This window comes from Canis aureus, chromosome 18 (assembly GCF_053574225.1).
Source record: "Canis aureus isolate CA01 chromosome 18, VMU_Caureus_v.1.0, whole genome shotgun sequence".
NCBI classification, from domain to species: Eukaryota; Metazoa; Chordata; class Mammalia; order Carnivora; family Canidae; genus Canis; species Canis aureus.
The window spans coordinates 35,276,004-35,303,504 of NC_135628.1; the positions used below are offsets into that span (position 1 = coordinate 35,276,004).

The 27,501-nt window shown below is 35.4% G+C and overlaps 1 long non-coding RNA gene across 1 annotated transcript in view; it reads left to right on the plus strand.

Annotated features, from left to right (window-relative positions):
* LOC144288844 (uncharacterized) overlaps window positions 1-27,501 on the plus strand; it is an 87,403-nt gene that overhangs the window by 51,885 nt on the left and 8,017 nt on the right. The window contains exon 3 of the long non-coding RNA XR_013356850.1: window positions 3,897-4,006. This is a non-coding gene — a long non-coding RNA (uncharacterized LOC144288844). The remainder of the gene's footprint in view (window positions 1-3,896; window positions 4,007-27,501) is intronic.

Sequence of the window (27,501 nt, forward strand, 5' to 3'; positions counted from 1 at the left end):
GCCTGGATGCCTGGGTGGCTCAGTGGTTGAGCGTCTGCCTTTGGCTCAGGGTGTGATCCCGGAGTCTGGGGATCAAGTCCCATATTGGGCTTCCTTCATGGAGCCTGCTTCTCCTTCTGCCTATGTCTCTGCCTCTCTCTCTCTCTCTCTCTCTCTCTCTCTCTCTGTGGGTCTCTCATGAATAAATAAATAAAATCTTAAAAAAAAGAAAGCTTTTGCTTTATTCCCCCGATTTAATGTTGCAGTTTTCCTTAATACTAATGTCTTGATGGGTTTTCTTTTCCTTATGATAACAAGAACTGTTAGAATAGGCATGCTGTGTTAAAACGCTAATCACCTGTCCATTTAATCCAGACTCTTGTGGTGGTTTGTACTGTGTCAGTTATGCTAAAACCATATGTGTTAGAATGCTTCTCTATGTGTGGTTTTAGGTTAGCAGTAGCCAAAAGAGGACGTTATCCAAAATTTGGAAAGCAGAAATGAATCAGTAACCATATCCCTAGCAGGCTCACATGGTTAGATGCAGTTGCCTACAAACTCAGAGGTGCCAGCCAGCAGGTGCTGGCAGGTTCCAGCTGGTCCTTGCTCTGCATCCAGCTTTTGTTTCTGACTATTGACCCTACCTGGCCCCCACTGGCTGTAGGCCCACTCCCAAACTCTGCATAGTGGGCTCACAGAAGTGGTAGCTGCATAGAAGCATAATTCCTATAGACCACTCTATGAATCTTCCTTTCATAGCCCACTTAGGGGTTAGATGTATTTGGTTTCTCAATTTGCCTGACTGGTCTTTTTTATTCTGATCTTTCAGCTTCCTGCTTGGACCTCATTTGCTCAGCTCTTTCCCTAATTCTATGAGATGATACTTAAAATAAATCTGTTAGCTTGTAACTCATGGGAGTCTTTTCTCAATTAAATCCTGACTGATTAGATTCTTCATGATGAAACCTGTTTTGATACTTTTTCTTGCTTCTTATACTTTGTCATTAATTACTATGGATATGTGTGTGTGAGCGTGTGTGTGCACATGTACACATATTTAAGACTTGTCTCTTGACCTAAATAAATTTGATTTCATTATTTGCAAGAAGTCAAAATTAATTTTTCTAGTGGTACTCAGTGTTCTCATTCTAGTGCATACTGAGAATAACTAAAGCTATAATCATACCTTATTCTGCTATTTTTAAAGTTAATTATGCTGAAGGCCTTGTACAAGGTCATGTGAGGGTATCAAGCCAGAGTAGGGAGTGATCAGATGATCTCATTTGAATGGTATAAACTATATTTTTGTACTGAACACTTACCAGAGGTGTAGCTACATAATTCCTTTGAGGTCTTAACAAATGTAAGCATTGTGTCTGCACAAAAGTAATCGGTTTTATACTTTTTTAGATTGTTGGTTACATTTTTGAGGTGTAGCTTTGTTTCATATTTACTCTTAATGGAGGATGAAGTGTATATTGTCTATTTCAGAGAGTGTAAATATGAACAGTGTGTCAAATTAAAATTTATATTAATTAAACGTATGGAAAGTGTAGGCTAACAGGTAAAAAATGAATGCTGACATTAATCGTGTGCTTAACAAACTGAATTTTTTCATTTGATTTTTAAAACAAACCTATGCTAGATTTAATGTTTTTTTTTATCATCATTAGAATTTAAGAGATTAGCAAACTGAGGCAAAGAGGACATAAGTAATTTATATAAGATCATGGAAAGAATAAGTGGCAGTGGGTTCTGGACCAAAGTTGTTGGACTTGGGTGCTCACACTCACTACAACTACATAGTACCTTCTCCTAGCTCCCTGCCTTATCAATATGATAAGAAGAGGATAATTGTTGAAGTTGGAAAAACATGGGGTAAAGCATTAGTTCTCCAGTTTACTGTTTGTGCTTGATTAGATCCATTAAACTCATTCATCCACAATTTATTAATTTGAAAAAAGTGACCTAATTATACATCCCAGTACAGTTGTGAGAATGTTAATAAATTGCAAAACACATTATAATTGTAGTCATTAGTTTATTTTCTAGATATATGTGAACTTTCTATATGTTATCCTTGTAATAGAAGAGATGCTAAAAAAAAAAAGACCCGTTTTGTCATTGGGGAGTTGAATGCATTACCCCACTAATTATAGAAAGAAGAGAGATGCCTTACTTTAGAAATAAAAAATTCAAGTAATAAAAATATGGGAAATATATATGAATAGTGATGTGAAATACTGGTATTTATAAGAGCACCTTTTAAATATCTGACAGAGACAAATATTAACTTTGTTAAATATACTTAATAGAATATTATTTAGTCATTAAAATGTTTATGAAGACTTTATAGTAACATGGTAAAATGTTTAAATATTAGTGAAAAGTAAGATACAGAATACTACATATAAAGATACATTAAAAACTGGAAGGAGATACTTAATAAAATATCAATAGTAGTAGGCCCACAAGGAATATTTTCTTTGTTTTATTTTCCTGCAGTCTCTAAATTTTCTGTTACCTTTAAAATAAAGTATAAGCTTTATTTGAGTAGTTGTGAACCGCTATTGAGAATATTACTCTGCTGTTTATTCATGGGTGTGAATCCCACAATAAAATGATAGAGAAGCTAATAAATTGCTTTTTATTTCATTGGCAAAGCTAAAGAGGTACATGAGCAAACTTCTTTCTTTAAATGGCTGGCATACATTTTCTTCCTTCTTTTTCTTTTTATCCACAATTACTGCTGGGTGTAAAGGTGTTGGCACCAGTAGAGCATTTCATTTTCTCCAGAGGAGTGCATGCAATATTTATATATTATATATCATTACTTTGAAATCAGTTTATGATGAAAGGAGCCAGAACTCTTCTACAGGGCTGCTTCTTTCTGTTTAAAGAGGCATCTTTTCATTGGAGTGTAGTAATGGCCATAGTACTTTAGCAAATAGCTATAAAACATGAAAACGTCCTCCTTTCTTGTATTAATCCATCAGGAAGCTTTCAGGGATTCTTCTTGTCTAAAATATTCATAGGCAGCAAAATGTCCTGAATGCCCTACAGAATTTGTGCAGAGCCAGGCAGATGATTGATAGTGAAGTTCTGTTTTGAGTCACTCACAGTATGTAATTCTATTTGTCTTGCCAAATACAGAGAGCAGGCAACTCATAAAAGGTAAAGGAAACAGACACCGTATTTTCTTACATTTAAAAAAGAACTTGGTGTCTCCACTTCACTGTACTCCACTGAATATGGCAAATTTTTATTAAATTAAATAAAAGGCAGATGAGCTGTTTTTTGTAGAGTGGTATAAAGTTTTATTAAGCACATACCATTCATTATATTGCATGTTTCTCTTTGGTATATGTTTACCTGCATGACTATATCTTAAGTAAATGCTGTTCATGTGTTATCTAATTAAAAAGCTATCAGGATGCCTGTATAAACAATGTATATGTTAGATATTCAGTACATCCCTTAATGAATAAAAGTCACTCTTAGTCTTCAGTACTTTCAACTGGTGTTTTTAAGATATCATTCAGTTTTCCATTTAATCCATGTTAAAACTGAAATTGTGTCCAGGTTAATCTCATGAAGTCAGGTAGATGACTGATGCAGTAATACCGATGCAGTAGATAAGGAATGGGTGATATTGCAACTATTAGCTGGATTTAAGACTTTGAACTGCTCTTATTTCCTGAGGGCATGAGTCTATCCTTTGCACTTGTATTCAAGTCTCTGAATTTTCTCTGTCAAGACCTTGGAATCAGGTCTGGAGGACTTGCTTTTAGTTTACATCCTTCGGTATACAAACTATCATTGTTTATGTCAGATATTGTGCTGCATATATCTAAAATGAATTGTAATGTACAAGAAAGAACAAATTAATTACAGCTTTGTATTTTATTTTTCTGTAGTGAAAAGATATTAGAAACACAGAAATACAGCATCACTGTGAAGAAATTCTTGACTTGTGAGATCATGAAGTCAAGTGGGACTTTCAACCTAGGAAGAAGAGGTATTTGAGGTAAGAGTTGTTTAATAAGAGTACATAATTTGGTAAACTACAATCAGTTAAAGAGCAGGAACCATATTTCAACATTATTCAGCTTTCAGATTATGTGTGTCAGTTTGTACATAGTAGGAAATCAATAAATGTTGCATTCAGCAAAAACCTAAAAAAGTCTTAGATTGCAGGAAATAATTATTTAAGAAGAAATTGCCAACTAGTGGTTTTTCATGGAAGAATCAGTGGATCTTGAAATTTGGATATCACTTTGACTAGTTTGCTTTACATTTCTCATTGAGCTCTCTTCCTATAATATTTTATGCTTTAGCATATTCTTTGTTTTTATTCTTGATATACAAATATGGCTACCTTCTGGTCTTTGAAAGAGTTAATAAATTCGCCCAGAATTTGCCCATAAGGCAATGAAAAATATATTGACATAGTTAATCAAAGATGTACACACGTTTAACTTATCCTGAAAATATCTTCTTATTGATTGTAATTTGTGGAGAATTTTTACACCTTTCCCAAAAGTAGCTTTTCAAATTGTATGAAAACTAAGTAGAATCTGAGATTTTCTAAGTCTGTTAGCTTTTTTTTTTTTTTTTTTAGCTATCAAAAAGCATGTAAAGGAACAAAGATTAGGCTATTAAAATTCAATCTTTATTTCTAAATTAAAATTATTTCAACAATGTGATTTTTGGGGGCTAATCTGTGAACTCCAAAAAACATTATGCTTTTTTTGGTAGCCTTTTCAATCAACTTTAAGATTATAGTTTGTGGTATATATATTATGGAAATATTTTTTTTATTTATTATGGAAATATTTTTAACTTATTTTGGTATATGTGTTTGTGTACAGATTTCCCGTTAGTTGGATCTAATATTCTTTTTAGTTCTTTGATTTTCTTGAGTATCTAAGAGAAATTTCTATAGCTAGATTTTAAAAACAGCAGGACAGGGAGTTTGGAGAGTTCATTCATGGATTCAGAAATATTCATTGAGTTTCTACTGTGTTCTGGGCATGGAATATAGCAAAATATAAAAGAAAAGTAATTCCTCCACTTGGGCCTATTTTAGAGGAAAAGCAGATAATAACTGCATGTTTTGGTAAATACCTTAATGGAAATAAAGAGTGGGTTCTTACAGTGGGCACAAAGGAGGGGGACATTGTGTATGTGTATACAGTAGTTAGGGAAAATATCTCTGGGGTAGTGACATTGAGCCAAATCCTAATAGATGAGATGGAGCCAGCCATCTATGCAAAGGGCCAAGTGGAAAATATTACTGGGAAGAGTAAATGCAAAGGCCTTTAGCGGATCAGAGCTTACTTTAAAACAACAGAAAGAAGATTGGAGAAGCTAAATCTTCTGGAGAAAGAAGAATCTCCTGGAGAGGCGTGTGAGTTGAGGTTGATTGGTTTGATAGTGATAGACTTTGTGGCTGGTTAGAGTTTATAGTTTGTCCTGAGAGCAGTGTGAAATCATTGAAAGGTTTTAAGCATAAGAAGGACATACTTTGGTTCAAATTTTATAAAATCATACTATTATGTACAGGGATTATATTTCATGGATTTAGAGAGGACTATAAATGGAAAGAAGTAGATAAATTAGGAGACTATTGCAGTAATCCAGGCAAGGAAGAGATGGCAGTAACTGAATATAATGATGGCAGTGGAATTGGAGAGTAGTAGACTGATTTGGGATTGTTTTAGAGGTAGAGTTGCCAGGACTTGATAGTGGATTTTGGAGAGTGAGGGCAATTGTGATGTAAAAAAATCAGTAAAATTGTGTTTATATTGAAATATGCTGACTTGTCTAGATTTAATTTGAAAATATAGAAGAAGATTGCAAAGAGTTTCCCTTTAAATGTCTGACCTTTTACTTTTAAGTAGACATGAACTTATTTGGTGAACTCTATTTGATCAGATAAAGAAAGCTATAAGGTTAGTGGTTATAAGAGCAGATGAAGAAACAGATCGTGTGCATTGAATCCCAGTGCAATCATGTACTAATTATGTGACCTTGGGAAAATTATTTTTTTCTATCCCTCAGTTTTGTCATATGCAATGGTACCTACCCAGAAATTTGTGACTAATAAATGAGGCAATTCACCTAAAGTAGGTGGTACACTGTGGCACATGGCAAACACTCAGTGTAAGCTGTTACTTTTTAATGAAATGGATAGTTTAAAGAACCAATCTAGAGAACCAAAGAAACAAGAAATTGTCATCTCAGATATCTGAATATTTGAGGTTTACTGGGAATGAATTACCTTAATTTTAACCTCTTCTACTCAAGCTCAAAACTTTTAGGTTATTCATGTCTTATGAAGAAATGAGTATCTGCCTTTAAAATATCTTGTTCATTATTTACAATTCTAAAATTTTCCATTGAAAGTTTTAGTTTTTTAAGCCTTGAAAGAAATGTTTTACATGTCACTAGTGTTTCCTAATAATACACACTAGTTATCTACCATAAGGACTGCCTTAGAGTAACACTTGGTTTCTCTCCAGTTATGTCATTAACTGGTATTTCCCTGGAGTCTGTTTCCCTATACATGGTATGAGCTGACAACATGGATTTAAAGGCATAGGATCAGTGCTGCTCTGATTATTGATGTTGCCACGTGGGAGGTTCTGGCAACAGAGCGGGTGGTTTCTCTCTGTCTCTACGGCTGCGCCTCTGAGGGGTACTTAGGAGCAGGAGCCATATCAATGGGAGGCAGCCTCATTAGTGTTGCAGCCATCATCAATTAAAACTTGTCCTTGGCAAGGATAGTCCTCCTTCCCTCCAGTTTGCTTGTAGTGCAAGTGCCTGGTTTTGTTTTGTTTTTTTCTTTCTTTTTTTTTTTTAAAGATTTATTTATTTGAGAGAGTGAGAGGGTGGGATGGTGGGGGAGGGGTGGAGGGAGAGAGAGAATCTCAGGCTGACTCTACACCCAGCCTGAGCCCAAGGTCAAGCTCCATCTCATGACCCTCAGATCATGACCTAAGCCAAAGTGAAGAGTCAGCCATTTAACCCATGGAGCCACCCAGGTGCCCCACAAGTCCCTGTTTTTAAAGAGTACCTTGATTTGGCTTTCTTTTCCCATGGTTCACAGAGCAACAAGTAGAAATAATATTTGCAACAACCGAGACAACAACAATAACAACAATGAGCACTTCCTGAGGGTTTACCTGCTTTTTATCAACTTTATATAATTCATCTTTTATGACTACTAAAAAATTGAAGAAAGATTGCTTACATAGGCAAGGAAGTAGCATGCTCCTGCCCTATTTCACTCCCTTGCCCAGCTTTTATTTCTCATTATTCCGGACCTAAGAACCCCAGAGATGGTCTTGAACATGCAGTTGGGGAAGCCTGATTGGGTTTTGGATTGAGTAAAGGAGTGGTTGGAGGAAGAATGGCTGCTTTTAGACCAAAGGGATTATGTGGACAGAAGGTTCTATAGGCATCCATGAAGTTGCCTATAAGCACTCCCAGTGAGTTTGTGTAATGGAACCAAATAATATTGACTTCAGTATCCCAACCTGGACTTCTGCTTTGGAGCTGGTTTGAGGCTGAGCAACAAAGTAGAACCAGGACTGTATAGAGCTTGGGCATACTCCATGCTATCAAGAAGCCAGGTGTGACATTCTTTTTCTAAATTAAGGATTGATAGTCATGGGCTTATTTGCTCAGGTAAATGATATGCTGAAAAAGACTGCATGGGCTATTAGTTCAGTGGTCTGAGTTTAAAGGAGAAGAGATGTGATACAGATAGAGCTAGATACAATACAGATACATAGATATCTACTTAGCTATAGTTATATAGATATATATTTTTTATATTTTTTAATCCAAGCCTTTTAAGGGAATGGAGATACCACTTGCTTGGGATTTGGTGATGTTCTGAGGTTTTACTTAGTGGAGGCTGTTTGGAATGTTATTGGGCTTTTGTTTTACCACATAGGCTGTATCAGCTAGGGAATTTTGAATATATCAGCTAGGGCAGGGAAGAGAAATAGAGGTAGCAGGGATTGCTTTTTTTCTCTATGACTGTAATATAACTTCTTTTTTGTATCCCAATAAAAATTTTGTTTAAAATATCCATTTTGTGGCTGAATTTGGATTTTATTTGGGTGCAATGCATTAAGATGGATTCAAGGAGCACATAGGGTAAGAGCTGAAATTATGAAGCAAGTATGCATAGATATATAGCTTATATGGGAAAGAAAAAGGGGGATTGTAAGGTACCCACCTTTCCCTTGAGTACTTCAAGGAGAATGAGCTCAGAAAACATTCATAATGGACTTTAACACCTTTTCCAGTGCCTGGCATTTGATAGATAGTCAAGAAATATTTGCTGAACATTTTTTATTTTAGAATGAATGAAGGAGGGTGGCTGGAGAGTGGATATGCTGAGAATATACTTCATGGAAATCTCAGTGTTTGGGAAGCAAAATGTGCTCTTGTTCTCTCTGAGCAAGTGAAGTACTTAAAAGATGTGTGTGCATGCACACATATGTTTGTGTATGTGTGTGTGTGTTTTAAGGATTAAACATATGCAGAAACTCTGTATTTGTGTGTGTTTTAAGGATTAAGGATATGTAGGAACTCTGTAATAAATTCCAATTTTTTGTGGTTTAATAATAAAATCAGTAAGCCAGTATGTTTATAGCACTTGGACCTCTAATATTAATGACTTCTATTTGATTCCTTGATATCCTCTTTCATGTTGGAGGGACTTATTTTACTGTGGAAGTGATGGTGGGTTATGAGAGTGGGTCTTTGGTTAATAAGGGGCAGGATTATAATTCATATAGACTGTATCTTCATTATTAGTAGATTGCTTTCCTTGGAAAAACATGACATGAATTGTGACTCATAATTGTTTCTTTTTCTATAAGCAAGCTAAATTTCAAGGATCTTCATCACAAGTGAAAACAAATAAAAAAGAATAAAACAGAGGCTATTATTTTTCTCTTTTTCAATTTTTTTGTTACTCCTTTTGGCTGCATTGATGAAATAAATAGATTGGAATCTAGTTGATTTATTAATTTAAGCCTGATCAATGTGGATTGCTGCAGGACTAGTTAAGTTGATGAGGAAAGTGACCGAAATTAATGGATTTTGTATAGTCAAACCTACATCATTCACCTTAACACAGACTTATCTTTGTTTTAAATAATCAATTTGGCAATGAAGCAGGTAATCTTAAAGGGCAAAGTTCTTATTCTTATAGACACTTCCACTTTAATTCTAATTGCCTTTTAATGTTCAAAACAGGATGAATTGTTATTTGAAACATTTGATTTCCAAAATAAAGGTAGAAATATTGGGGCTGATTTAAGTGAACCCCACCAAACCCTTAGTAGATAATAGCCCTTCAAAATTTTAAGTTTTTATATTTACTGTCCTTTATGGAAAGCTATGTGACAGAAAAAGAAGAAGACATATGTTGGAAAATGAAGTAAGGATAATTTTTTTCATATTCTGATTACCAATATTATTCTTTTAAGAGAGAAATATATGTGTGTGTGCCTGTGTACACAAATATTTATGTACATATATACATAAGTATAAAACAACATTGATTTGAAACCAGTAAAGTGGCAAAGAAAATTTCCTTATTTGATGTTGACAATAGAGTAAAATTCACTGCTTTGAAATCATAGCAAAGGGAAGTGAAACTTTATCTATTCATCTTCTATGGATATCTTCTAGTCTGGATATAGCATCTGACAGCATTCTATTCTGATAACCTCTCCTTGATGTTTTTCTTCTTCCTAAAACAGTTTGTTGCAATTTGGTATGACTCATAATAAGAATTTTGAGATGCATTTCCGCCTTTTCTCCAGGGAATATACTGTCTTTTAGCAACTCTTTTGTTGGCTATAGCAGAAGGCAACTAACCATATTTATCTCTTGAGGTGAATTCATTTACAAAACAGTCTACTAGCAATTTGTTGCTGAAATTTTCAGAATCAAAACCAAGGAACATATTTATAAAATAATTTCTCACTCTTCAAGAGAAGGAACCCACACCCTAATAGTGTATAGCTCCCTTAGGGATCATGATGCAATAACATTTGTATAAGCATATGTGAGTATTCCATTTCTCTTAAGTCTTTGTCTGTGCAGCATAGACATAACTTTCTTTTCTTGTGAAAATAGAGAAGGAATTTGATGTACGGAATTTCAATAATTGGAATAATCCTGATAATCTATTTGGAATATTCCCAATAGTGCCAGAATACAATGAGCTGTACAAAGAACTTGAAGAATTACTTATATTAGTTGTCCTACAAAATAACCAGGTAGAAAATGGGTCTGACAATGTGTTGAAAGCTTATGGATTAACCTAGAAGGTTCTCAGAGGAGAGTTGGTGTCTGAGACTTGATTCCCAGTCTGCCACAAGATTTAGTACTAATTAAAGTAAATGAGGAATAAGGCATGATTTGATCAGGGTTTAATGAACAGGTAGATAAGAATAAGGGAAGTATTGAAAGAGATACAGCAGCTCTATAGTTTAGATAAACCAGATTCCTCTTAATTTCATTGAGCTGCAGCCAGACTACACCTGGTTATGGGCTTCCTTGAGAAGCAAGGGCCTTAAGTGGGAAATTAATTGATGAAATTGCTCTTTTATTATTATGGATTGTCTGTCTTTATCTCTGGTAATATTCTTTGCCTTAAAGTCTATTTTATCTGATAATACTATAGCAACTTGAATCTCCTAATGCTTGCTGTTTGCATGGCATATCTTTTCCCATCTGTTTATTTGTAGCCTGGCATTTTTATATTTAAAGTGAATCTTTTATAGGAAATATATAGTTGAGTATTGCTCTATATTCACCCTGACAGTTTCAGCTTTTTAACCAGAGTATTTTGTCTATTAATGTTTGACATATATATTTTAATTGATTGGATTTAGGTTTACCTTTATAATATTTATTTTCAGCTATATGTTATTTTTTTAGTGTTTTCTTTAAATGTCTTTAACTTTTTACAGTCTATTAAAATTTTTACAACACATGCACAAGTGGATTTTGTGTAGCTGTTTCTTGTAAGCAACCTTTTAAGAGGGCAAATATAGGATCTTAAAGGTGATTTGGTTAGATTTAGAATATAGACCAGGGATCCCTGGGTGGCGCAGCGGTTTAGCACCTGCCTTTAGCCCAGGGTGCGATCCTGGAGACCCGGGATCGAATCCCATGTCAGGCTCCCGGTGCATGGGGCCTGCTTCTCCCTCTGCCTGTGTCTCTGCCAATCTCTCTCTCTCTCTCTCTCTCTCTCTCTCTCTCTCTCTGTGACTATCATAAATAAATAAATAAAAATTAAAAAAAAAAAAGAATATAGACCAAAGGGGATCCCTGGGTGGCTCAGAGGTTTAGTGCCTGCCTTTGGCCCAGGGCATGATCCTGGAGTCCTGGGATCAAGTCCCACGTCAGGCTCCCAGCATGGAACCTGCTTCTCCCTCCTCCTGTGTCTCTGCCTCTCTCTCTCTCTATGTCTATCATAAATAAATAAATAAATAAATCTTAAAAAAAAAAAAAGAATATAGACCAAATATGTAGACTTTGGTAGTCTAATCTTACCAAAGAGTAGAATTAGAGTGTTTAGAGAAGAGCTTCACTATTGATATTGATATTGTAATTTACCAGATATAATTTCAGCTGCATCAAGCCCTCTATCCCTATTTACATCTGTTACCACAAGAACCCCAAAGACTGGATTATTACTTGGCCTCTCGTTCCCATATGGCTCTGTGTCGCTTCTAAGTTGGATTCCATCTCCCTCTTTCCCCCATTTCTTAAAACTCAACTCTTCTGCCCTCTAGGATTTGCATTTGTCTTAAGCAAAAATACCTCAGCTTTATCCTGTTCACTTTTTTTCCTTACCATAACTGTAGAGAATAGTTTGCCTCTGTTCTCCTAGATGGGTGACTGCTTTCTTTCCCATACTCTTAGAACTACTGGGCTGGGAAATGGTATAGATATACCACCTGCTCCTTATTGTTGCTTTCAAATTTTTCTCCCTTCCTGCTCCTAAAGAACTACAGCTTTAAAACACATACCATCAGATTATACTAGCCACCTGCCTCCATGCATCAGCATCTGAACACCCCAAGTTTCTTCTCTTAAATCTTTGTAAATTTCAATATCTGGATTGTTGTTATTCTCTCCAGATTACTTTAACAGTTTGTGGTGCATTCAATACAAGCAGAAAATCTCTGTAATGCCCTTGTCTTCTTGATTTTTCCTTCTGTGGTCTTGCCTTCTTCTGATTTCAGCTATTCGTTCTCATGGCTGCAGTCTCTACTTTGTTACTGTTAATGACTACTTTCTTTTTTAAATCTTAATTTTGGGCTTTCTGCCTCCTATATATCCAGCTTCTTCTTTCTAATATATGATCTCCAAAAATATTTTTACCTATTAAGACATATAATCTTTTGATCACATCACTTCTTAAATGTTTCTCAGTGTGGTGGCCATGAGAATGCATCTTGTAAACCTTCTACTATAGAGACTGAATGATGGAGGACCCCAGTGGTTGCATTTGCTGTCTGAAATTCATTGCTGCATTTGCACTTAGGTCAATGACTGAAGTGTGGTAGGCATTCTAAGGCAAACCCATTCTTGGATTACATGAGACTTCTTTGCTCACTGGCTGATGGCTAGCCAAATTTTTCTTAGACTGTGTGACAGTCTTAAATACTTATCCCAACTCTATCCCAATTGTTAGATAACTTGTGTCATGGTTTAACAGTTCACTTAGCCCTCTCCGCCTCCATCCATAATTCATTTCATACAGGCATTCTTCCTATGAAAATTTGTGCACTTTTAATCTCATTTTGCATCTGTTTCTTGAGAAGTGGAACTAAACATTCACTCTGCTCACATCCTTACTTCCATTCTTACCCATATCACTTATTTTGTACTTTCATTCTGTTACTTCTTTTCACTTTGTCATATTTGACTGGTAAACCTTAAATCTTGCTTGTGTACAGTGATTCGCCTACTCTGTGCCTGCATCTCTAGAGCTGAATGTGTTAGACACAAACCTATTTCAAAATCATCTCACTTAAAATTCAAGACCAGCAATGTTTTTTTTTATATATAAATTTATTTTCTATTGGTGTTCAATTTGCCAACTTATAGAATAACACCCAGTGCTCATCCCATCAAGTGACCCCCTCAGTGCCAGTCACTCAGTCACCCCCACCCCCCGCCCACCTCCCCTTCCACCACCCCTAGTTCGTTTCCCAGAGTTAGGAGTCTCTCATGTTCCGTTTCCCTTTCTGATATTTCCCACTCATTTTTTTCTCCTTTCCCCGTATTTCCCTTTCACTATTTTTTATATTCTCCAAATGAATGAGACCATATAATGTTTGTCCTTCTCCGATTGACTTATTTCACTCAGCATAATACCCTCCAGTTCCACCCACGTCAAAGCAAATGGTGGGTATTTGTCGTTTCTAATGGCTGAGTAATATTCCACTGTATACATAAACTACATCATCTCTATCCATTCATCTTTCGATGGACACCGAGGCTCCTTCCACAGTTTGGCTATTGTGGACATTGCTGCTAGAAACATTGGGGGTGCAGGTGTCTCGGTTTTTCACTGCATCTGTATCTTTGGGGTAAATCCCCAGCAGTGCAATTGCTGGGTCGTAGGGCAGATCTATTTTTAACTCTTTGAGGAACCTCCACACAGTTTTCCAGAGTGGCTGCACCAGTTCCCATTCCCACCAACAGTGCAAGAGGGTTCCCCTTTCTCCACATCCTCTCCAACATTTGTTGTTTCCTGTCTTGTTAATTTTCCCCCTTCTCACTGGTGTGAGGTGGTATCTCATTGTGGTTTTGATTTGTATTTCCCTGATGGCAATGATGCGGAGCATTTTCTCATGTGCTTGTTGGCCATGTCTATGTCTTCCTCTGTGAAATTTCTGTTCATGTCTTTTGCCCATTTCATGATTGGATTGTTTGATTCTTTGCTGTTGAGTTTAATCAGTTCTTTATAGATCTTGGATACTAGCCCTTTATCTGATAGGTCATTTGCAAATATCTTCTCCCATTCTGTAGGTTGTTATTTAGTTTTGTTGACTGTTTCTTTTGCTGTGCAGAAGCTTCTTATCTCGATGAAGTCCCAATAGTTCATTTTTGCTTTTGTTTCTCTTGCCTTCATGGATGTATCTTGCAAGAAGTTACTGTGGCCAAGTTCAAAAAGGGTGCTACCTATGTTCTCCTCTAGGATTTTGATGGAATCTTGTCTCACATTTAGATCTTTCATCCATTTTGAGTTTATCTTTGTGTATGGTGCAAGAGAGTGGTCTAGTTTCATTCTTCTGCATGTGGATGTCCAATTTTCCCAGCACCATTTATTGAAGAGACTGTCTTTTTTCCAGTGGATAGTCTTTCCTGCTTTGTTGAATATTAGCTGACCATAAAGTTGAGGGTCCACTTCTGGATTCTCTATTCTGTTCCATTGATCTATGTGTCTGTTTTTGTGTTAGTACCACACTGTCTTGATGACCACAGCTTTGTAGTACAACCTGAAATCTGGCATTGTGATGCCCCCAGCTATGGTTTTCTTTTTTAATATTCCCCTGGCTATTCGGGGTCTTTTCTGATTTCACACAAATCTTAAAATAATTTGCTCCAACTCTCTGAAGAAAGTCCATGGTATTTTGATAGGGATTGCATTAAATGTATAAATTGCCCTGGGTAACATTGACATTTTCACAATATTAATTCTTCCAATCCATGAGCATGGAATATTTTCCATCTCGTTGTGTCTTCCTCAATTTCTTTCAGAAGTGTTCTGTAGTTTTTAGGGTATAGATCCTTTACCTCTTTGGTTAGGTTTATTCCTAGGTGTCTTATGCTTTTGGGTGCAATTGTAAATGGGATTGACTCCTTAATTTCTCTTTCTTCAGTCTCATTGTTAGTTTATAGATATGCCACTGACTTCTGGGCATTGATTTTGTATGCTGCCATACTGCCAAATTGGTGTATGAGTTCTAGCAATCTTGGGGTGGAGTCTTTTGGGTTTTCTACGTACAGTGTCATGTCATCTGCAAAGAGGGAGAGTTTGACTTCTTCTATGCCAATTTGAATGCCTTTTATTTCTTTTTGTTGTCTGATTGCTGAGGCTAGGACTTCTAGCACTATGTTGAATAGCCGTGGTGAGAGTAGACATCCCTGTCTTGTTCCTGATCTTAGGGGAAAGGCTCCCAGTGCTTCCCCATTGAGAATGATATTTGAAGACTAGCAATGTTTAAGAATAATCCTACTCTTCTTTCAGATTTCATATAGGGCCTTGTGGGCTGTTGAAGAACTTTGGAAGATATGATTAGAGAACTTAATGTTTTAAAAGAATTATTCTGGGGGGTGCCTGGGTGGCTCAGTAGGTTAAGCATCTGCCTTTGGCTCAAGTCATGATCCCACAATCCTGGGATGGAGCCCTGCATTAGGCTTCCTGCTCAGTGGAGAGGCTGCTTCTCTCTCTTTCTCTGTCTCTCCCCTCTACCCTGCCGCTTGTGCTCTCTCTCTTGGTCACTCTCTCTCACAAATAACTAATAAAATCATAAAAAAAAGGTAAAAGGATTACTCTGGTTGCTAGATGCATAAATGATTCTATTAGGTTATGACAAAGTATTTAGTTGCCACCCAGTATTTATTCTCTTATCTTCTTTTAATATTTAGCTGATAACTTGGCTACTCAGAATAAATACTGTTTTCTAGCCTATCTCATATCTATGTGTGATAATGAAACCAAATTCAGCTCTAGGGATAGAAGCTGGAAATATTAAGTCCAGTTTTCAGGAATTGCTTTTTAAAAAAAGTAGTATTTTTTCTCCAGTCTTCCTGCCTACATACTGAATCAGATTTGGACTTACGGCTGACACTTGGGTGAGCATTTTAGACTATGAGAAGAATCCTTTTTACCTTGGAACAACAAAGTGGAAGGAGCTGGGCCACTGATATAGAATACCATATCAGCCCCAAACTACCTCAATCTGGACTATTTCATGTGTGAGGACAATAAACCCCTGTCTTGATCAAAATCCAATTATTTTGGGTATTCTATGATATATACCAATCTTTAACCCTAACTGATTTTGGAGGAAGTGAGAAAACAGGAAGGCATATTTTAAGGTTATTCCAGTGCCCCAAGTAAGCAAGGACAGTGGTTTGGTAGACTACGTGGCAGCAGTGGAGGTGGTAAAAATATTCAGATTCTGAGTATTTAATGCAGCAGAATGTTTGCTTATTTATAATGAGTAAACAATTAAAAAAAGAGTCAAAATGATCCAAAAATACAATCCTGGATAACCGGTGGTGCAATAAAAAAGAAATGGAATCTCGAGGGGAGAAAAAAGTTTGGAAGGGAAAAAGGTTGAGCTCACTTTAGACTCTATTGTTCTCTGTTTGAAATGCTGCCAAGATTGCGTGGGAATGCTCAAGATTTCTAAAACATTCATATGTAGATTTGTGGATTATTCACAGTGAGCTTGAGCTGAGAGATGGTCATAAAAGCTTACAAGCTAAGGCAAAAGAAGAGAGGAGGGCCCAGGACACAATTCCATGGGTTAATTCTGTACCAGGAATATCCACAGTTAGAAAGTCACATAATGGTAATGAAGTACACTATGAAAAAAGATGCACTAACCTTACTATCAATGACATTGTAAAATTAAACACAGCTGCTTTTTGATTGGCTTTGTTTCCCTACTTAACATATTTTGTTTTGTTTTCTTTGCCTAGGTTTTTTTTATTTATGAAAGGACCAAATCCAAATTCTCTTGGATTAAATTTTTTTGGTAACTTGGGTTAAATATTTTATGACTTAGAGATTATATCCAAAAATTACCATACATTTGGCTCAACTGTTCAGGAAAGCCTTTTTTTGTGAAAAGCCAAAATTAGCATTGAAACCAGCAAAGACTATAACATATCCTCTTTTTGGACCAAAGGAACAATCTTTCTATGTAGTTATATTGGCAAAATGTTGCTTATATCTAGGCCTGCTTTGAAAATCAGAGCAAAAAGCTTCCCTTTGGGGAATAAAAAGTTCAGCTAAGATATTTTTTTTTTAAAGTTTTTTTGCCTTGAATATAAATGAGCCTCTTACACATTGTTTTGCTGATAATATGGTCTGGTACATAATACAGTAAAGTATGAAGCCTTGTACATACTAGAATTTTTTTTTTTGATAGTTTGCTGCTGGATTTCTAAATTTTGGGAACAATTTATAATTAAGATGTGGCTAATAATTTTCTAGTATTTCTGATTTTCTTTAAGCTTGTTCAATAGAGACAGCATGTTGGTGTGGAAAGAGCGTGGACTTGGGCTTCAAGCAGATATGACTCTGAGTATTGCTCTGTCACTTACTACCAATAGTGTGGCCACCTTGGTTTATCTTTAAATAAAGATAATCACTCCTAAAGTCGTGAGGATTAAATGAGGTAATGCCTATAAAGTGAGGAGCATTGTGAGCATAGCATAGTGTGTTATAGTAACTACTGTTGCTGATGTAATTATTAATAATGATTTCTCTCCATAACAAACACTGACTTAGCATTCTTTTCAAGGTGAAAAGGAAAAAAAAAAGATTTGTTTCAGAAATAATTTGAGATTTAAAATAGTAATTATCTCAGGGTGCCTGGATGACTCATTTGTTTAAGCATCTGACTCTTCATTTTGGCTGAGATCATCATTTTGTGGTCTTGCTGGGGTTCTGCCCTAAGCATAGAGTTTACTTGAGATTTTTTTTCTCCCTCTCCCTCTTCCTCCCTATCCCACTCATGCTGTTTCTCTCTCTCTCTTTAAAAAGAAAGAAAGAAAGAAAAGAATATAATAGTAATAATCTTTTTTGTTTTGCTCTATTGCTTCTGATAGATAGTGCTTCTGATAGACGATTTTCACCTAGATGACTTACTCTCATGGGCATAAGAAATTTCATGGGGTGTGAGTGCCTCCTAGCAAGATGGTTATTTGTCATCCTTTTTCTACTATTTAAGAAAGTGTATTGGGATAAAAGTGGGATATATTATTTATCAACTATTTGATGAACACCTATGTCAGAGGCACTTTCCTGATGAAGGAAAAGGGACAAATATTACCCATGTAACTTAGTAAGTGTGAGAATGGTGTTATTAAATGAATAACCTGGAATGTGATCTAATTTTTAAAGTGGATCATTTCCCAAATTTTGAGTCTTTGACATGTAATGAATTATTGTAACATCTTTTGCAACTGAGACGTTCTAGTATGTTGCAACTTTAGGTTTCAAATCTTCCAGTTTAAATGATCCCATCCCATGATACACACACAAGGGACAGTAATATTTTATGATGAATTTGTCTAGAGGGGTAGTGAGGAAACTGTAAGAGGAGATGATAGCTAACGTGTATAATATCTAACAGATAACTATCTAATTGATAACCCATAGTATAGGTACTGTGTACTGAGGGTTAGTCAAGTACTTTAGGATAGCTTTTTTTCTGTTACACACTGGTCTGAGAATATAATAAAGAGAAACCCAGTTTTAACCCAATGTGCATCCTTTTGGCTGCTTTGACTTGGGTCCCTCTCAACCCACTCTTTCCCTTGGAGGAGCTCTAATGATTCCACCAGGATATTGATATACTTTGCTGGACAGTTGTATCCAATGGTAGTCTTCCTGTGGCAAGCACTCTGCTCTGGTAACAGGGTTGTCTCCAACCATCTACCCATATATATCAACATGCTTTTGGGAAGCCATGCTTGTGATTCTAATACAGAAATCAGCACAAAGGATTCCAGGAATGTATCATGGCCAGTGAGATGGGTGGTTTCATAGCAAGCTCAAGAGAAACAGTTTAAGACTACATAGAGTCAGAAGATATATTTTTGGTAGAGTGTGCAGTAATAGCTTGTAGATATTTCTTTCATATAAGTATCAGTAGAAAAATTTTAATAACACAAGTTAATTTGTAACAAAGGATACAGAGTTTAAGAATCCAAATAAATTATACTCTTTTTATTTCTTAAAGTTCACCTCTTTTTCATTTTGAAGGATGGAATTTATGAGACAATCTTCTGATTCCTAGAGCCCTTTTATTGTTTAATTTGGCTCTAGTATGAAACAGCTTTAATTGCATGGGCAAAGGGGAAGAACACAGGTGGTTGCGCAGATATTTCCGATGTACCATAAGGGATGAGAAAATACCACAAACTGCCACCATTCTAGTTGCCTTAGGATTAGGGAGACATCTGTTGGTTATGTTATTGGGAGTAAAAATCTGCTCTTTTATGATAATGGAAACACAAGGAGCCACTGGAGCATTAAGGAAAGCAATGTCCCTGAGAGATAGGTAATAGGTCATTTATTCAACCATGTTTGAGAACTGCCTCCTCTCAAAGCATTGCTCTGAGCTTTAGGGCAGGATGGGGTCAGGTTCATAGTGGTATGAATAGGCAGTTCCCTTCAGTAAGTTCTAATTTTATGATTTTAAAGGTGGTTCTAATTAATGTTTAATTTGTTTATACTTAAATTATTTGTGATTGTAATAAAAAGAATTCCCTAAATAAGCAACATTTATAAAATAAACAAATAAATATATTTGGGTTCCCAGATGCTTTTACTAATGCTGGTTCCCCTCTGTCTACATGATCCCCAGATAATTTTTTATATTCCATTTTCAAGGAATTTTGATAAAAGCTGGCCTATAACTCTGACATGTTGCTATATCTAAATGCTTAGCATCCAGAGGAAAGATGATTCAAGAGGGATAAGTGGGAGAAGGTTCTAAATGCAATATTCCAACATCATAATCACACTTTATCCAGGAAGGTAGAAACAGGGGAAACATTTAAATAAACCAATGTTGGGGGCACCTGAATAGCTCAATGGATTGAACATCTGACTCTTGGTTTCCGCTCAGGTCATGATCTCAGGATTGTGAGATCCAGCCCTCCCTGGTCTCCCTACTCAGTAGGGAGTCTTCTTTTCTCCCTCTCTCTCTGTCCCTTCCCCTGCTCATACTCTCTCTGTCTCTCTCAAATAAATAGATAAATCTTTAAAACAAAAATAAACCAATGTGGCCACAATATCTAGGTTTTAAAAAGACATACACAAAAGATGAAAAGGGGATAACCATGGGAGAATATGAAACTAGCAGATATCTGTAACACACTTTAAGAAGAATAAATTTATATCTCATTTTGTTTATATTTAAAATGGATATAATGCAATAAAAAAGGAGCAAACTATTGTTACATGCAATCACTTAGATGAATTTCAAGACATCAGGCTGAGTAAAAGAAGCCAACCTCAAAAGGTTATGTATTGTATGATTCCATTTGTATGCATTCTTGAAAAGACAAATCTGTAGTGATAGAGAACAGATCAGTGGTTGGCAGAGGTTAGTGGTGAGAGGTTTTTGTGTGTGACTTATAAAGAGGTATCACAAGAGAGATTTTTGGGGTGATGGATGTTCTGTATCTGATTGTAGTGATGGTTTACGTGAATCTAATGTGAATTTGTATTAACAGAACTGTACACCTAATTATAAAAAGTTTACTGTGTGACAAATTAGAAAATAACATAAAAAATAAAACTTAGAGATAAAAGGGAATTATAATAATATCAAGCTCATGGAGCAGTTGGTAAGATTAACTGAGATCATGTGATTTATGTATGTACATAAAGCACTCAGTACATCCATAGTCTGTGCTGAAAGCATGTGGCTGTCTCTGTACTTTTGCTTTTAGGTAAGTCATTCAACCCACCTAAACCTGTGATTCCTTATTCTTTTAACAAAATGAAAAAACCTCACACAGCAGATTGTGTGTGTGTGTATATATGTATGAAAGTTGGAAAATTCATCAAAGCAGGTTTTAGATTTTTGGGATAGGTTTAATATACAGCAGGGATTCTTCTGAGCTGATGAAATATTGCTTTCTAAGATCTCATATGGTAGTTTTGAGGATTAAATGAGATAATATATGTAAATCTTAGAGTAAATACTAAGCGCTCAATACATGGCAGTCAACTGCATTAGAAGTTAATGCCGTTGCTACTCATTCCCATATCACAGCATTGTGGAAAATGTATGTCCGTGTGTAAGTTGTAAAGCATTATCTAAGTATAATATCATATCTGTAGCTTGTTTTCCTTTACATATTCAGTACATACATAAAATGAATATATCCAGTGCTACATCTGTTGAAATTCCTCACAGTGTTTTATCTTTAAAATATTTTTTTCCCAATAACATTGATTTTGGTTGGAAACAAAAATCTCAGGAATATACTAAATTAAAATAGTAGATGTGCCTACAAAATGAACAATTGTGTGGTGTTAGATAACATAAATAATAAACAATTTTTCCAAGCTGAAAGAAAGCATCTTTTTAGGGGGGTGTTTGCCTTCCTCGATGATAAGTATTTCATTTTAAAAGCATTGGAAGACTTATAATGAGATTTTAGTTTGTGAGATTGTGACATATTTCTTTTTTGAGCATTCCTTGATTTCCTTTTTTTTACTCTTCTATGAAATAAATGGTCCTAGCTGTAAAGATGGGTAATCTATCCTCTTCTTGAACTATAATGATGTCTGTTTAAAACCCAAGATTTAAAAATTTTCTTTTAGATTAGCATGCTTAGTGAAAAAAATGTAAACAAAGGCAAAAATCTTTTTTAAAAAATAGAGTCTGTATTTCTTCACTACAAAAGAAAAAAAAAATCTAGATATATTTTCAGAAGAACACCAGAGAGCTTTCTGTGAGAGTTGGCAAATGCATCAAGGCATTGTTTGTAGATATTATTTTTGATAGGTTTGATATACAGCATAGTTTTCCAAGCCAATGGAATATTGTCTTCTTACAAATCTCATCAGGCCAGCAGTGCTGCTGCTATGGGCTGGCTTATCAGCTCCAGCCAGAGTCTGCTGTACTTGCACGCACCTTCATAGCCTGAGAGGAAAATAAATTGTACCCAAGCAGTTAATAAGAAAGAATTATTGAGAGTGAGATGCATGACATTATGAGTGAGCATCGTGTTTTACAGACTAAATGTTGATTTGCCAAAGGAAAAAAATCCTTCCTATACATGAAATGAAAATTTCATTTCAGAATTGTCATTTTAAGTGTATTTTCTGGTTTCCTAGTTCAAGAACTGAATATTATCTATTTTTGATGCATAGTACTGAAGAGGTAATTTTCATTTTCTGTGGTTTGCTGGTGGATATTTTTATCCATTCTAGCTATTTAATGAAACATCTGTTTTTGTTTATTGAAGCAGATATACAGTACCTATAGGTACATAGGATGTATATTTTAAAGGACTAAATATAGGAACATAATTCCTAAAAGCGTTAAGTGGATTGTTTTATGAGGAATCTAAGGTCCTTATTTCTTTTTCAATTGTTTGGGTCAGCATCTCTATTGCCAAAGGATCTGTGCATGAAGAGCATGATTAGTGGCATTTAATACATGTTAGCTGTTAAATATAAAGTATGATGTTTACTAAAAAGGGAGGTGAAGTCATGTCTTTCTATTCTAATTAGACAGGCACCAGCAGAAGTTTGTTAATACTTGATCAGAATCAAAAAGGTGAAATACTTTTTGTAAGACCATAGAACTATTACTTGAAGGAACTGGACTTCAAACTGAGAGTTATCCCATATACTCAGAAAATGTGTATTTTGTATTGATTTTGCTTACTCTATATTTAGAAATGAAAAAAAAAAAAAACCACCCCAGATATCTGATAAGATGGCATTATTTGCCATAGCAGATCATTGCAAAATTTTTAGTAGCTTGATCCAACAAAAATATACTTATTTCTCATTAAGAGTTCACTGTGGATCTTCCTTCCCATGCGCAACTTTCTTCTACCTGGTGAGTTAAGGACACAGTACTCTTTAGTTTGTGGTTTTATCATCCATTAGGGCCTTAAAGTCCTTAACATTCATCTGGCAGATAAGGAGAGAAATAGTGATGAAGGAACACCTGATTTTTAAAATCCCAGGCTTGGAAGAGAGACACACACTATTTCTGCTGGCATTCTATTGGTGAGAACAAGTCAATACAGCAGAATATAATAGAGGCTGAGTATGGTAGGCAGAATGGCTTCCCCCAGACGTTTTACACTGTCCATGGAACCTGTGAATATAATGAGATATTACTCCCATGATTATGTTATGTTATGTTATGTTATGTTATGTTATGTTATGTTAAATGTCACAGTTGACATTGATCTGGGGTAGACATGATCTGGGTTGATCTGATCTAACACATGAGCTCTTAAAAGTGGAGCACTTCTGGCTAATTATGGAAGAGGAAGTCAGAGAAACTCTAAGCACAAGGGGAGATTTGACAGTTGTTGCTGGCTTGAGTATGGAGGGAGTCACCTGAAGAGGAATGATGGCAACTTCTAGAAGCTGAGAGAGCATTCTGCTGATAGAGCTAATGAATTCTAAGCCACTAAAGTTGTGGTAACTTGTTATTCAGCAAAAGAAAACTAATCTACTTTGAAATGTAGACCCTGGTTAGGCAGCTGGCCTCCGAGTAACAGATTCACACTATAGATGAGGTATACAAATATTACATAAGCTCTTGTCATCTCTGGGTATGGAGAATATAACAGTGACAACAAGGCAGTCACCAAACTGAAAAATATGTGAAACATTTGAGACTAAAACTTTGGAAACATTATGTTTGGAACATTAATGTGTTGGAAACATTAATCAGAAAATAGGGACTAGTATAGAATTGGTAGATCTCTTCCAAATAAAAAATCAGGTTATTTCCAAATTCAAAGTCCAGCCCTATTATCTTGCCAAGCATATCAGAGGTAGATGGTGTTACTATAACCAAAAGAAGATTTGTTAGCCAGAAAAAGTGTTCCTAGTGTCTTCTGTAATACTCTGTGCAGGAAGAGATGAGGAGTCTCATCTCCTAGTGGGGAGATCCATTTATCAGGCCGTCATAGCCTGATCAAATTAAACAATGGAGTTAACTTTGATTCTATACTTTTGGGGCAATCATCTGATTTATTATTTGGATTTCTGTGAAGACATGAAAATATTTTCTGGAAACACTGGCATGAACTGTCATAATTTTCTGGGGAAATAGGAAGTCTATAAATAAAAATAAAACATTTAATATTGAGAGTGAAAAAATAACATGCTGATATAATTTGATCTCTTCATTGAGACCACTTAGTTGAATTAATAGCATTGCTACAATTGGATAGACTTTTTTCTGTCAAAAATATTTTAGCCACCTCGATGGCTCAGTCACTTGGGCATCCAAGTCTTGATTTCAGCTTAGGTCTTGATCTCAGGGTTATAAATTCAAGCCTCACATTGGCCTCTGAGCTGTGCACAGAGCCTACTCCAAAAAAACCCAGATACTTCTGTTTGCAGGTGATGAAAGTATAAATTGGTACACATTTTGGGGAGCATAATCAGAAATATGTTTGAAAAAACTATAAAATGGAACATTTAATTGATCAATTTATCTTTTAGAAATATTAATGAGATTAAAGTATACATAAAGATGTTAACCAGAGTATTGTTTATACAACGCAAAATATTAAAAAAACTAAATATATCCTGTTTTTCTAAAAGATTGTTTGAATAAATTATGAATAATTTGTATTTTCAAGTATACAGATTTTAAGATCATATTTTAAGAAATATTTATGGATGTAATTGAAAGTCTATAAAGTATATTTTTAAGATAAAAACAAATAAAACCAAAACAGAATGTACATTCTTATTTGGGTAAGAAAAATATATGTAAAAAAGGTCAAAATATTAATATTGTTTATGTACTGATTTTTGGATTATAGATTCTTGATTATATGTGTAGGTACATTTCTTTTTCTAGGTTTTATACATTGAATATGCATTAATTTTGTAGTTGGAAAGTCATTGAATTTTAAAAATGTAGATGATATTGACACCGACATTTCATTCATATATTTAACTAGGATCTACTGTACTAGTTCTAGTTTGAATAGGTGCTGGAGAGACAAACATGGATAAAACAGACCAAACTTACCTTCAAGGAACACAGGAAGTGGGGATGATTTTATGATGATGTGAAATCAAATATTCATGTGCTTTTTCATCTTAAGCTAGGACTCTTTTTAGAAAAATGAAAAAAAATACTTTATTTCCTCCTTTGATAAGCAATTCATTGTCAGTCTGTGAGAATAATTGTATTTGAATTTAAACAGGCTTTAGCTTACTTGAGGTTGCTTGTTGCAAAATAATGTAGTCTGGATTTTTCTTTACTTTTTTTTTTTTTGAGATTTATTTATTTATTTGAGAGAGAGAGAGAGAGAAAGAGACACCTTATATGTATGTGACCGTGGAGCTCATGCAGGGGTCAGTCTCATGATTCTGAGCTGAAACCTAGAGTCTGATGCCCAACCGGCTGAGCCACCCAGGTGCCCCTCTTTACTTTTAATACAATGTATTTTCTGATATGTCTTAGTATGTTTACAACTGTTTATAATATAACTTGTGTTTTAAAAAAGTCCTGTTAGGAGTATTTCCTGTACTGTTTTTTTAGCCCTCTGCCGATGAGGTTTCTTTTGTTTTGACAGGATGAACAGTTGATTAGTTGAGAACTGTTTCCCCATGGCTCCTGAATTTGTTTTAACAGGGTGGTCACGGAGAAGTTTGTTCACACTCAGGTTCTATGGACATTTCTTATTCATTGACTCCCTAATTTATAATTGACCGTGATGACAATAACTGAAGTTTCCTAATTTGGGAAACTGAGAAGCAGTATTACAATGTGTTGTAAATTGTATATTTTAAGGGATGAGCTGTTACAGTCTTGTAATTCCAGGATCTAATCCACTGATCACCATGTATAAGGTCCATTTCCTCACGGATTAAGGAAGGATTATCACATGGCAAATGGCCAGGAGTCTCTGCCTGCAAGTGAGAATTTCCCAAGGGTTTCCTGTACATCTAGCAATAATTTAGAGTCAGATGGGAACATGCTGAAGAGACCTCTTTCATTATTTTTAATCCAAATATGAAGGGAAAACTGTATATTAATAAAGAAATTAACTATGGAATGGAGAAAGATAGACAAGAGATGTATGCCTAGCTGAAAGTCTCTTAAGGCAGTGATTCTCAAACTTTAGTAGGAATGAGATTTAATTGGGTTCTTAATAAAAGGGAAGATTACTGGATCCCAACCCACAGACAACCTGATACAGTTGAGTTAAAGTCCAATCTGGAAATGTACATTTTTAACAAACATATTAAATGATTCTGCCTGAAAATAATACAATGATCATACTTTGAGGGGGAAAAAAAGCTCTAGACAATGGTTTTAAATATATGTATATATCTAAGTATATATGTTAAAAATATACACACACACACACATATATATATATGCTTTGGACAAATGCCCATAGACTATAAGAGATTGACAGGGAGCCCTTACTCAAGGTATAATTCTGGGGAGTTGGCTTCCAGAGTGTCTGGGTTGGGACCCATAGGATCTGTACTTTTTAGATTCTCCCTAGGTGATTCTGGGCACCTCATGTTTAAAACCACTGTCCTGAGGTTTGTAGTGTTCTCCTTCCATGAGACTAGGCCCCAACAGACCCAAATTCCAAAATTTAGAAAGTCCAGTTACTAAAGAGGAATCTAAGAAGTGCCACCTTTTTTCTATCCAATTTGAAAGGAGCCTGGCTTTTCTTAATTTGTGTGGATAATAAGGAATATGGTTTTGCTTTTGTGAAAAGCTGATTTTTTTTTCCTTCTGAACCTTCCTAAAAGCATTAACGCTCACCATGTAATGAAATATGCTTTTATTTGGAGACAGAAATGAAAGAAAGAAACAAACAATAATTAAATCCCCTAAATAATGTGAGCTTTGTGGTTAAATCTCCATGCAACTCCTTGAAAATTTAATAAGGGAATAAAGGCTGTTTTCCATTTGTGTAATAAAGTAGCACATTTCTCTTCTCTATGAAATTGTCTCTGGCTAAAGAGTGTCTCACATTTTAGGTTGCTGAGTATCTAGCTTGAGAGAATTTTATGTGTCTATTTTTTAACTCAAGTCACTCATGTACAACCATATTATCTTACATCAAAGTAGGATATAAAACCAGGCGACTAGGTGAGGGGAAAAAAGTCAGGGATGAATGTCATATTATACGATCCAATTACACGCAGTCCCTGACTTGCATATGGCTGACTTATGAATGTCCTTGCATTTACAAATGGGTTCCCTAGAGAGGGTCAGCAGAATCCTCTCTTTCTCTCACCCTCTTCCCTTTCTGCTTCATCCATAGGTTGAGCACTTTCAGAGCTGTGGCAAAGAGTGGGCTTCTCACTGCTGCCTTCCATCTTTGTACTTTATAATTTCTTAATACTAAGATTAGAAGTACTAATAAGTAGGAGAAGAAAGCAGAACTTTACAGAAAAAAAGAGTAAAAACTTCATCCTATTTCTCACTGCCTCATTCTCTTCCTCATCCATCACAGTGTTATTCT